Source organism: Mustela nivalis (genome assembly GCF_964662115.1).
Source record: "Mustela nivalis genome assembly, chromosome: 15".
Classification (NCBI taxonomy): domain Eukaryota; kingdom Metazoa; phylum Chordata; class Mammalia; order Carnivora; family Mustelidae; genus Mustela; species Mustela nivalis.
Genome location: NC_139034.1, coordinates 49,802,352 through 49,816,364, shown reverse-complemented (window position 1 = coordinate 49,816,364; position 14,013 = coordinate 49,802,352). Strand labels below are relative to the sequence as shown.

Below are 14,013 nucleotides of genomic sequence, written 5' to 3'. Positions count from 1 at the left end.
ATCTCATTGATATTATTATAAAAAGGCTAGGATTCTCTACAAAAACACTTCAGGGTGGACGTTTTGGAGTTAAACTTTGAAACTTTCTTCTGGTAACTAACATAATCCTGAGAGGGACTGTTCGCTCATGCTACTGTTCCAGCACTGTGAATTATGGGGGTGCTGCCAGTGATGGTGTCATTGGCTCTTAGAAAACTGGAGAGAAGGTACCCAAGTAGTCTCCATCAGAGCCCTTCCTGAGCATGATTTTAGTTAGAATACATAGAATTTTCCAGAATCCACTGGCAATTATAGTACCTGTTTTCTAGATAGCCAGGGATAGCTTTTCACCGCTTACATTTCTGAATTAATCAGGTTTGGTATGAAATTCTGGTGCATCATAACTTAAGTTAAAATGAAACTTTATAAACAAAGTGGCATAAATTTTTGTATTTGAGATTATTCCAGCTATTGTTCTCACATCTAGGTTATTTAGTCTAGAGCTGGGGAGGAAAAAATGCTAGTATGTAAAGCAAACCTAAATCCTGTTGTTCTAAGAGTTTCAGCAAGAATATGTGTGATAATAGTATAGTGTTTTGAACTTAAAGGAGTTACAAAAGTGATCTCTTTGTGTGTGTGTGTGTGTGTGTGTGTGTCTAAAGGGAGCATCTTACTCTGTAACTCAGGGCCTCGTGGTAAATTGCTGCAGAAGAAACCAGGCACATCAAGAAAATGTTTTCCATTTTGCTAACAATTTTTAATGTGCCCTCCACCTAGTTTATCATTTCTACTGTTACTAAATATTGAAGTGGTTCTATTCTGATTTTCTGGTGTTACATGTTCTAAAAAATATCATTTAAATATTATTCTGTTATCATCTTTCAGTAATCAGAATGCCAGAAAAATTTAGTGGGTCACTGGTTTGGGGTCCATTTATGCATGTAAACATTAAGAAAGAGCTTTGGATCACAGGACTCAATAACACCCCTCTATTACAGAGTCATCATACACTTTGGGGCCAAGTGTATTTTTATATAGTAAATTGAGGGAAACCAAAAGGTGAGCCACTGTTTTATAATAAAATATGCCTGCCAGGTATTAATGACTGCAGCTTTTGTCACACTTGACAAGAGCTATTTTTGAATTTGTTAGGAATTTCAGAATCTCTAACAACAGATTATGCTGCCAGTATTCATAAGGGTACTAAAAAGACTGTCAGCCTTGATGTATGCTGCATTCACTAGACAGTTACTCTGAGTGAAGAGTCATGATTTAGTGTAACTCTTGTAGGAATGCCTGCAACTAAGGCCAATGTAAAGAGAAAGTGTATATGAAAAAGAATGGGAAGCAAACATGCAATAACGTTTTAATTAAGGCATCCTTTAAAAATATCTGTATATCTTTATAAAACTAGAGTTTTCAGATTCTTCTGACTTTGCTCAAAAAATTGCCCTGACTCTTCTGAATTTATATATAGCTTTGTCAAAATGATATCATAGCGTTGGGGCCAGTTGAATTTTAAATCTTGAATTCATCTGGTTCATTCTTTGAGTTGAAATATCAACATTAATCAGCATTAATGAAAATAGCATTCCTAAAAGCAAGAAGAGTAAGGGAGACAATTGAGTCAAAATAACGTGTCTGTGCTGCCATGATAACCATTTCATAATGTTCTTTTCAGTCATACTTTCAAATTGTCTTATTGGATGGATTTTCATCCTTAATAAATGTGGGGCTCCGGGCGCCTGGGTGGCTCAGTGGGTTAAAGCCTCTGCCTTCAGCTCAGGTCATGATCCCAGGGTCGTGGGATCGAGCCCCGCATCGGGCTCTCTGCTCAGCGGGGAGCCTACTTCCCCTCTCTCTCTGCCTGCCTCTCTACTTGTGATTTCTGTCTGTCAAATAAATAAATAAAATCTTTAAAATAAATAAATAAATAAATAAATAAATAAATAAATAAATAAATGTGGGGCTCCTACAGAGCTCCAGAAGTCAGCCAGTGCCCCCAAATCAGATTTAATTAAATAAAATTTGTTCTGGTGGAGGTTTTTTTTGTTCATTTTGTTTCTGTTTTTGTGATTCTGGTTTTTCTTTCTGCACCCTCATATTTAGCTGCATTTCAATCAAAACATGTTCTTAGATTGTATAGTCAATTAATAAATAGTTGGATAGCTATGGAAAATACTTGTTGACCTCTCTCTAAGTTTATGTCTCTTAAAACTAACAGCATAAACAAATTATGATAATATTGTGGTTAAATAAGGGTTTTTTGCAATGAATAAGTAATGGTATTTTGTCTATTTAAATTCAGTGACATGAGGAAAAATGCCTAAAAGCAGATGTTTTCATCAGTGAGTGTGTAAAATTGGGATATGATACTTTTAAAGTGAAGTAGATTTTAGAAGTATTTTGATTGTTAAATTGCTGAAGACTGAAATATGGATGCTTAAACTTTGAATAATTCACTGCTCTTTGCTTAATTATCGTACATTGATACTTGCTATACATGGGAAACTACATGAATAAGGTTTAAAGGAATTTTCAGGAAATATCTTCTCTTTTGGTGTATTTTAACTTCAATGTGGTAATATTTTACTTCACTTTATGATGATGATTTTTGTTTTCTTAAAATTTCATGTTTTTAAAATAAGACTTTCTTGCTTTAGTTTTCTTTCTAATGGAAGCATATGGGACCTGTGTCTTCAAAGTAAAATACTGCTAAACAAACTGTTAGGATCAATAAGGACATTAAAACTAATTTTTTAAAAGCACATGGATCCTTTCAGTAGAATGTGTTCATGTCAATTTCTTTTTTTTTTTTTTTAAGATTTTATTTATTTATTTGACAGAGATCACACAAGTAGGCAGAGAGGCAGGCAGAGAAAGAAGAGAAGCAGGCTTCCTGCTGAGCAGAGAGCCCAATGCGGGGCTCCATCCCAGTACCCCGAGATCATGACCTGAGCCAAAGGCAGAGGCTTAACCCCCTGAGCCACCCAGCTGCCCCTCATGTCAATTTCTTAAGCACCGTACAGGATATTGATAAAAAAAAATAGTGTTTACTCATCAAAAATGAGAGATGCATACCTAGACCCTCTTCATGTATTTTGTAAACTTAATCTATATACTCAGTACTTTCACTGCTATTGTACTATTTCTCCCAGTATGTAAATGCACGTACTTTTACTAATTCCTTTTTTATATCTGTGCTTTTAATTTCTTTTTTAGTTATTTAACTACTAGAACCTTTATGTAAAACTTAAGACTTAGAGGTCTATATGGAATGTATAGACGTCTCTATATAACAATTTTAGAAGCATAATATACTTTATCATGGCTTAGAAAATAGTTTGTAACTTAATTCAACTCAATGATTATCTTATATTTCGTGTTCAACTAAATAAAACCACTGCAGATATTTCTTTTATTCTCATTGTCTTCCTACATTCTTTAAAAGTAGTTTTACTATAGGAGTGCCTGGGTGGCTCAGTTGGTTAAGCCTCTGCCTTTGGTTCAAGTCATGATCTCAGGGTCTTGAGATCAAGCCCCACATCAGGGTCTCTGCTCATCAGGGAGCCTGCTTCCCCTTCTCTCTCTGCCTGCCTCTCTGCCTACTTGTGATCTCTCTGTCAAATAAATAAATAAAGTCATTTTTTTAAAAAAGTAGTTTTACTATAAAAATTATTTTTATAAAAATCTTTTTGAAAAAAGAAAAAAGTTAAATACTATAGGTATGTAAAAATATAGATAGTAAAAATTTCCATAAGCTCCTGTCTCCCACTTTAGTCTTGTGTATGTTTTCAAGATCTATAAATAGATGTAAGTATAAATATAAAAGGAATCAAACTCATCATGTTGTTGGTAAATCTTTCTTTCTTTCTTTGAACAATATATTTCATAAAAGTTTTACATCCTGTCTATTCTGCTGACTTCTATCACTAAGTTGATTATCTACACCCAAATTAACTGACCAACATTTCAGGATCTAGCTAAAAAAGGATCTTAGGATCCAGAGAACAATGATTTGTTAAAAAATAAAACAAAATGAATCTTTTCTCAAAATAATTATTATACTCAAAGGCAAAGGGAATTTGATGATTAATTTATGAAGAGCTAAATAGTTTTGTACTTTCTGTTTATTTTTACATATTCTCAATATTTGACCTTAAGAAAAGTATCAGCCATGAGATGTAGAAAGGGGTTCAGTGGTCATTATGAGAAAATAGAAAGTGAGTTAAAATTTTAAAAAGGAATAGATTAATAGTCTGGAACATATCCACAATTATCTGGAAACAGCTGGTGCCCTTTCACCATTGCTTCAAGTAGAGGCTCTGGTTTTATGCCTCTCTGCCAGAAATAACATCAGTCCAGAAGCCTTGAATCCCAGCAGCCGGGAACTGCCAGAACTGGAGAGTCTATGAGTGCACAAGTGACTTCCTCAGCGTGCATGAAGCTGGGTTGCTAAGACCATGGGATAACCTTTAACCTTTTAACTTTTTCATAGAAGCTTTGAGTTATGCATATCTTTAAGCTGCTACATCTTATCTGTAGTTAAACCGTTTTCTAAAAACTATCATTGGTTCTCGTATTGTCACTTAGTTTGAAATAGTGTATTGCACTCTGCAAAATTATTGTAATAGCCAAATGCTAGTAACAGGTAGAAAGAAAAGTGAAAGCCAAGGAGAATGGCTATTATGATATGGGAGTGAGCAATAAAAGATAAAATCAATCAAATATTTATATATTTGGAACAGAAAATAGCACTACAATTAATTGCTAAGAATGTAAAACAAAACATTTAAATCTGTTTCTCCATTTAGAACTCATTTTCAGTGTCGTAAATATTACAACTCACCAGTCTAATCGTAAAATTGGGACACCTGGTATGCTGAGTTATAGGACATGTTTAAGCATAGAGATCTCTACTTATTAAGTAGACACAAATAAAATATCTGCGGATAGAAGAAATAGAGCAATTAGAGATGTGTAGACATTTTCCTCATCTTACAGAGAAAGAAATTTTATAACTCAGAGAATTTAAGTTACAGGGAGTCTATACTCTAAGTCTCTAAATTCCATTTTGTTATTGATTAATAATCGCATGATGGGAGTCTAACTTAAAATTCCATAAACATCTTTGTTTTAATGTTGCATTAATTAGAATGCATAAACAGTATTTTTAAATGAATACTCAAATATTGAAATGAATATTGAATACTCATATTGAAATACTGAAATATTGAAATATTGAAATACTCCAATGAATACTCAAATGTTGAAAGCCTCAAATAAAAATCTGTTCTCCTTGTTTGTCCAGGAGGCTTCTTATATTTTACAGGTGTAGGGAGTAGACCACCACCCCAAATGAATCTGAAAACATGATTCATATTTCTTAGAAGAGCTGCTAAAATTTGGATGAGACTTTCTTTCTTTAGTACAGATTCTTGATTATAAAGAATCTCAAGTGAATGATAAAAGATTCATACCATAATAAGAAGATTGCTTCTTGAGATGTTCATGACATACTATCCTTTTATTTTAACTTTATGTCTTGTTGGTCACGGTGCTTTCCACTGCCAAGTTGAAAACAATGATTTTTAATCAGCTCTCCATATATAACTTTTAATGAGTACATCGCAGCAATCCATTGAGATTAAATGGGGATAAAGACTGCTGTTTTCCTGAACTTGATAGGTATAAAGTGCAGCATCCTCCCAGTCTGAAAATAAATGCAAAAGTGGAGCTATCTATTATCAGCAAGTTCTCATTTGTCTTTTGTTCCTTAGACCAGAGTTCTTATCACCATCAGAGTCTGATAGAACTAATATTACCAAGAAAGCAGGGGACAAAAAGGATCAAAGACAGGGGACAAAAGAAACACACACACAAAAGTTTTCAAAAACAAAACAGGCATTTTTTTTTATTTTACCTCTAACCCTTTTTAGTCATTTAAAGTTATTTTTAAAGTCCTATTTCTTAAGGCACTTCAGTACTTCATGATAATAAGCATGGGGAAAACAGTGGAAGATTAAAACAAACAAACAAAAACCACCCACAGACTTTTTAACATCAAGCACCAAGCATCCTGACCTGGCCTGAGAAAATAGTGGGAGAAGTCAGGGAGTTGCTGGTAAAGGGAGATAAATACTTCGATGAGTAAAGTGTTTCAGAAGTCAGTGTTCTCCGCAGAGTAAGTTCTCAGAATGATAATGCAACAAATACCAGCAAAGGATTTACTTGTTCTCTAATTGGCTAAAATCTCTTATTCCCTCACCTTTAACTTATTTGCTGGTAAAAAGAGGGGGAAGGGAAGACTGTGTGGGTGATCTTAACCATATTTTTATGTTTTCATTGGATCAGAAGGCACATGGACATAGGCATTACTAATTGTATATGGAGGATTCTGCTAATTTCTAAATAGCAGTTCTTTTAGCATAAATGTGATACTAGATTATTAAACAATGGAGACTTTTTTTTCCTTTTTCTTAATAACATCATAGATTACTTAAAAAAAAAAAATCACAAAGACACTTAACAAAGGGATAAGAATCTCCCGAATAGAAATATGACTATGGAAACAACCTGCCTCAATTAATAGATACCTAATACTCAAAGCCCCTGCAGTAAGAGAGAAGTAAAATGTTACTAAGTCAGCATTAAGTTTTCATCTCATTTGAGATGGTTTCAGGAGATAAGCCACATGCTGTCTAAAAATAATGAAGTCTGAAAGGTTGGCCACTGGGAATCCTTGTCACAAACACATATCTTCCCATGCTCTGACAGTATTAATAATTTCTTTTCATAGACAAAAAACCTTCAAAACCAGAGGCCATATCAGAAGGAAGTAGGAGAAGCTTAAAAAGGAGTTAAAATTAAAACCTGTACTTAAATTTGATATTGTAAGCAGTGAAGTTATTGCTTATTCTACCAGTAATGATTAACAATAAAAATATCAGCATAACTTAATTACATTGCAAGGAGATATAGGTGTATGTCTGTGTGTGTGTGTGTGTGTGTTTGTGTACGCATGCTCATGGTATATTGTGTGAATGCACTCTGTGTGTATTTATGACTCTTATAAAAGTTGTGGATCATTAAATTCCTGCAAAAGAAGATTTTTTTTTCTGAAACAAGTAAAGTCCTTTTCCTTTTATTCACCCCCACAGTATGGTAATATAATTTCTTTGTAGTATGCAGCACTATCTTGTGTTTATATAGTATTGATCTGTATGAGGAGGCTTTTGCTTCATATCTTTGTTCTGTAACAGTGGTGTATATCATGTTTTTATGTCACAGATATATAGTACCTACCATGTAAGACAGATACAAGAAGAAAAAAAACAAAACAAATCAGTTTGCTCTATCAGATACTTTTGCAAACAGGAAAAAAAAAAAAAAACAACTTTAAAATAGACTTCTTCTCATAAAAAGAGATTGCATAATATTCAGTTCCCGTGCAGTTTTATTGAGTATTTGAGAGACAATCAGATTTCATTACATCTCAACAAACAGTGTAGTTATTAGTTTTTGGAGCAAATTTGACTCTACTGATGTGCAAACAAAAAGAAAAAGACACAGACCTTTTTGTTGCTCAGAAAACTTCATACAAATGATAATAAAAGGTAGTTACTTTTTCTCTGAAATAGTTCACTTTAGTGCAATAGGTTCTATTTTCTCAGCTGTCAGTACTATTATTGGCGTAAAGACTGGGTGTATAGCTAGAATTTTCCAATTCCCTTAAGTGGGGATTCTGTGTCTGAAGAAATGGTGCATTTCAAGTCCTTTTCAACCTGTCAGTATTTGAGAGTTATTAACTTCAATTTCCTTTCTGCCTTTTGAAATCTGACACTGATTTGTCCCATATTTCCCAGAGGCCTCTGTGTGCAATTAGCCATTGGATTCACTGAGTAATTACTTCATTTTTCATGTAAAATGCTCTTGATTTATTATATACTTGGGAAGCAATGGCAGAGATAGGTCAACAGCAGTTAGAGGAGATTAAAGTAGATATTCTGTTTAACTGTGGAAGCAATCAATCCCCATAAGTCTGTGAGCGAAAAGTTAAGAAGGGTGCCACTCAAAGTTTAACAGTAGTTTTCTAGATGAATTTGCCACTGCTTTGAAATTTCACTGAGTAATGGGAGGGCATTTTGAAAAATCCTACCTCAAGAACTTATCTAAGTGAGTAGTGGAATGACCTATCACTTACGACAAATTCAAGAAAAAATGTTTTTAATTCTCAGCAAGAGTTTTACAGGTCTTATAAACTGCGTAAATCAGTGCAGTTGTGCTGTTTAAAAGAAAAAAAAAAGGAGGCCATTGCTAGCCTCTTCCTGCCATCCTTTGAGGAGAATTTTGCTAGCAATTGCTGTGCTAATGTAGTACTTTTCTAAATGGATTTCCCCTGTCTATGGATAGGTTACTCTGACTTAAATAAATGATACTTTGCAGAATAATACAAAAGGTAGGACTGGCTTAGAATGAAGAGCGATTGTTTCCTTTTGACTAGGTACTCACATTTTATGTGCAGTTTTGTAGTTGATACTGTAAAGCTGAAAATTACACTTCACTTGCTTGGGAAAACACATTTTAGCAAGATGCCAGTACTTTGTTTCTGTTTGTACAATTGCACCATCACTAGGAGCTTCCTCAGTAGAGTAGTTTCCTTCGGTGGGACTGGCATCTGAAGAGAGGATAATTGAGTGACCTTGTATCACGGAGGAGGAATGCCAAGTCGGAAATGGAAGACTCCCCTGTGAAGGGAACTGCTGAGAGTTTTCATTGCACAAAATAACAAAGCAGGGGTGGATCTTTTAAAAATTATAAAGCTAGCTCCAAAGGCACTAGACTGTCTCTTCCTCTGCCATTTCTGTGTTTATATTTCTAATTCTAGTCTTTGAGAGATGGTGAAATTGCAGGAAGGGAAAAAAGGGAAAAAGCTATTCCTTCAGGGTTATCACCATTTACTTCAACAATATATTAGTTATTGTTAGTGTCCTTTACCCCTCTTACTTTGGAGACTGCGGCATAATAACTCACCAAAGGTGCTACTGTGATTTGATTCTTTTTAGGGACCAAGATGGGTGTCTTTGGACATTTGACCAGTGTATGCGTAATGAGTGTGTTCGATAATTTATCTCTAATAAGTGATCCATTCTTTTCTATTTTCTTTTATCTTCAACTTTCTTACACATTTTGGGCCATTACATCGAGGCATGTGTAAAAACATCAATGGGAAGCAGGTTTCCTTACGCAGGTTTAATCTTATGGAACCTCATCAGCATTAACAGTACTGAGTCTGTGAAATAAGAAGTCCAGAACACTAAACTTTCTACTGTGATGTATCAGCACCGTGTCCGTGTAAGCTCCTTAATACTGTTACCTATGTTACAGAAATTAAAAGACAAGGGCAGAGATAAATGCAGAAAAAAGAAACCAATCATCTGTAGGTCAAAGCAGTAGGGAAGATTTAATCTAACATACTAAGTGATGAATTCAGAGAGAGAATTCTATCTTTTAATTAAAAGAAATGACATGACAATATTTGCTGGTTTGGAATTCTTTTTTAGCAGCTTGAATAAAACAAGGTTGCCAGCTATATTTCACCCTGACACTTACAGTAATTTAGGAATGATCACAACATGCAAAAATGGACAAAACTAACGATGTAAGTTTTACATAGTCGGGTATTTTCTGCAAGGAGCGTCCTGCAAGAGGGATGATGTTTTCTGAAAAGCTTGTGTAGAGGATTAGTGCTACTTCATTTTTAGTGTCCCCAAACAAAGCTGGCTAAAGAATGAGGAAATCCCAGAAATATTCATATTCAAATCCCACAGCCACTGCACACTCAAATGTATCTCAAGCAAGCACGAATTGGCTTTTTCCTGCCACTTTTGCAGCTAAGGGCATTTGGGGCTAGGCTAATAGTACTTTGGAGTACTTTTGCTTGCACAAAAAGTAATCATGTAAATGATAACATTTATAAGTAATCCAAAAGACAGACAGATTCTCTTATTCACAGAGATTTTGTTAAAAATAAAAGTAATCCTAACATTTCAAAAGTGTATGACTTTGAGGTACTTTTGCTGGGGATGTGTTAAGTCTGTTTCAAACTTCCATTCACATGAAATTTGATGTTATTATCTTTCAGATATTCATTTCAGATATTTGTTCCAGATATTAGGTTTCAGATATTCCGAGAAAAACTGTATCAAACACATCTTGGATATTAACTTCGAATGCAATGAGAATTGATCCTCTCTCTAAGTAGTCAAAATAAAAGGACAAATTATGACAAGTTAACAAATACTAGTGGCTTTGGGGCAGTGGGGAGAGATTTCAAAGCATTGCATAAGCTAAAAAATACACAGAATTAAGACTATCATGATTGTTAGGCATTTTAGCTTGGCAGAATTTCTGAGCTTTGAGCCATACAGACTTTCCTCTTCTGGGGAATCTTCATTCTGACAAAATTATTAATCAAAATATTTGTACAAGACACAGTACTTTTATTTTTATCTTTTATTAGCACCACAGGATCATAGTCACTTTATATAACATTTGTAACTCAAACCTCAGGTGTTCCCTCCTTATGCTTGTTCAGTTCATAATTAAAATAAATAGCCTTATTCCTTCTCTAAAGCGCTTACAATAGAGAAACTCCAGTTAGTGGAAGCTTTCTGCCCTTCTTGATAGTGGCTTTACACTTATAGCTATTACTTATTTTTATTGAGCACCAATTATGTCCCAGCCTGGTGCCCAGTCCTAGGAATGTATAAGGAATAACACTGTTATATCCCCTTCTACTGGGGGAATCAGACCAACATCCAATTAAGTAGCGCACCTAAGTGCTTTGAAAGGGAAGAGCTGTGCAATGGAGACGTAAATAAATGGAAGGATTTAAATGCTTTGTGGGAGCTAACATCGAAGGGTTAAGTTGGGTTGATTCAGGACAGGGCTAAGTCCAGAAAGAACTGTTCATAGCCTTTGCCTTGGCAATAAAGTGAAAGCTGCAGAGTTTGAAAGGGAGGATTTGAAGAGATGAGAGGCCTCATATTGGACATGCTGATTTTGAAGTACCTTTGGAGAAGATGAACAGAAATGTCCGAGATGCGATTGAGTGTATGTTGTGGGCAGAGGCCAAATGGGAGAACCCTGAAGCACAAATGGGTAGTAAAGAGTCAGAGACATTCAATGTAGAGAAATGTGTTTAAAGAGATTTGGCTTAACGCAGCAAGAATGAGTCAATGGATTAAAGAGAATTTTTTTTTTTTTTTTTTTGCTTTGTTTTAAGAAGGAAAAGATTTGGACGTATGTAAATGATGAGGTGCTGAGGGCCAGAAAAGAAGGAAACATTGAAGGCTAGCTAGAAGAGTCAAAATTGATAACATTTAGTTCCACGGACAGGGAGGAAATTGGATGCAGAATGCACATAGAGAGGCTGGGATGTGAGAGTGTACGGGCCAGTGTTAATTTTAAACACAGGAAAGCAGAAAAGAGATGTGAGAAATAAGGAAGGATTGTAAAGAGGTAGCAGACTGGGGGATTTTTCCTGCTGATGACGTCCGTTTCCAAGAATTGATCTGGCCTTTTTTGAGGCGAAGGGAAATTGGTGGAGACGAGGGGTTCTAGAGAGCGAGGGAGGTGGGAGATGCTGTTGCAAAGGAGGGGAATGAAAGGGAAGGAGAGAACTAGAAGAAGTGCCTGGCAATATTAAGGAATACATGGCTGAAGTTAGACCTGCAAATGCATAGTGACAAGCTCTTGTGAAAGTCTGAGATTTTCCTCCTGAGACATACCTGTGTGTGTGTGTGTGCACAAAACACACACACACATATCAGATTTTTAATAGCAACTTTCCCCAGACAGTTGCCAGCTATGTTAAAACAAGAGCAAAAGTTGGCAATTTTTTCAAGATACCTAGGTTATCTATATAATTTGGTTTAAGAATACTATTCTCTATTTTAAGAATGAATATTCTCTACATTTTTATTTCCCAATTTATGTCATTGTAAACTGCCTCACATTGGCTTCTGTTGCCTTACTAGGAAGCTCATATACCCACTTTAGCCCTTTTGCATTTCTCAGCAGAGGCTGAGTTAACATTTGGAGGGATGAGGTGGGATAACTAAACATTCGCACTTCCGTCCCTCTCCCTTTGGTTTGCCCTTTTGATAGCTCTGAATTTCTAGATTTCTCCACGTCATTTTGCAAATTCAAATTATGTTACTGTCGACAGTCCCCTTTTGTTGAACAGAAGAGAGTACTTTAACAGATCTTAAATTTGCCTGTACCCTCTTTAGAAATTCTTTCTTTTTTTTTTTAAGATTTTATTTATTTATTTGATGGACAGAGATCACAAGTAGGCAGAGAAGCAGGCAGAGAGAGAGGAGGAAGCAGGCTCCCCACTGAGCAGAAAGACGGATGTGGGGCTGGATCCCAGGACCCTGGGACCATGACCTGAGCCGAAGGCAGAGGCTTTAACCCACTGAGCCACCCAGGCACCCCCCTCTTTAGAAATTCTTGAACAGAAAAGGATGCTGATTATTTGTTCTGGAATTATATATAAAAGTTCAAGACATACAAGATTGACAAAACTAAAATGTCAGTCTTCTGTGACGGAATAGACACAATTAAAGAAAAAAAAAACCTGATACTTCTGATATAAATGGAATTCATACTCCAAAGGAAATTGATAACCATTTATATGATTATAAAGCAATGAAGATTTATCATACATAAGATACTTTCAAAATATTTTTATTACTTTCAATTTTTTTGATTTCAACAGAAGTATTCTTATAATTAAGTTGTGATAAAGATTTTGATAGCTTATCTTGGCAAAACCATGAACTCATTAAAGTGCCTTCCCACTTCATTTTTCTCTCTCTCATATCTCCACCTGAATTCCAGGTGATTAAGCACATGAATCATTATTTAACATCACTTCATAATGGGCTACACTGACCTTTCTGTGTATCAATGGAGGTTTCATTGGTGTACACTAAATCTATAGTATATAACCCAACTCAAAACTTTCTGATTGTGTTTTTAGGTAACTCATTTTCTATTTAAATGTCTTTCAAAGTTGAAATTTCTAAAAACCATAGGAAGTCGAAGTCCCCCTACCCCTCCCCGGATACCGATTTTTTTCTTCTGTGCCAGCAGAGAAATTCAGGTTATGAGAGTGAGTCTATGGATGCTGTCACCTGATCCAGTATTTTCTTAGTGATGATGATGATGATGATGATGATGATGATAAAAAACATCTTTAACTTAAACTTTTCTCGCCGCTCGCTCTCTTTACCCCTTTGCTGACTCTAACTCCCCCACACTCCTGTGGAGCACCCTGTATGCACATCCTTCTCTTGAGTCCTGGTGCATCTCCTCTTATCCTTACATATAAGTTCATTTCATCTGAACCGTAGTTTGGGGAATGATCCCCATGCTTAGAAGATACACGTCATCTGTTACTTGAACAAATGCATTCTTGTCATTACCTATAAGAGTGTTACCACGTGGCAGTTGCTTTTCCTCATGTCAACTCTTTTTCTTAACTTCACTTGGCAATGACTCAAGCTCTGTTTTTCAGTTCCTCATCTGTAAATCCTGCATAAAGCAAGTGCTACGTAATTGTACATGATGACCCTGATGGCAGTGGGGAGGAGGAGGATGGGAACATTTCACAGAAAGGCAATGGTGTAGGAAAGACAAATGAGAGAGTGAGTTCACTTTTAAGAATGCTAACGATTCTTCCCTGAATGCATTGCTATGCTTTCACCTCATATCATCCTTGCTTTGAGGTCATTTTGTGGAAACATCCTGCAAGTAAGAGGAACACGCAGTGTATTCTTTCCTGAGCTTATAATTTCAATCCAGTAAAGGAAATTAAGGTTATTCTTCTATCTACAATTATGCTATCTACTGAGAGTTCAAATAGGAATAAGAGGTTTTAATCGTTTCTTGTAGCTGCTATAGCAAATTACCATAGACTTGGTTACGGAAAAACCAGAAATTTCTTCTCTCCTATTTCTGGAGGCC

At 35.5% G+C, this 14,013-nt stretch overlaps 1 protein-coding gene across 7 annotated transcripts in view; it reads left to right on the top strand.

The window, feature by feature from the left end:
• Positions 1 to 14,013, top strand: part of PCDH9 (protocadherin 9) — an 827,735-nt gene that overhangs the window by 601,413 nt on the left and 212,309 nt on the right. The window lies entirely within an intron of this gene.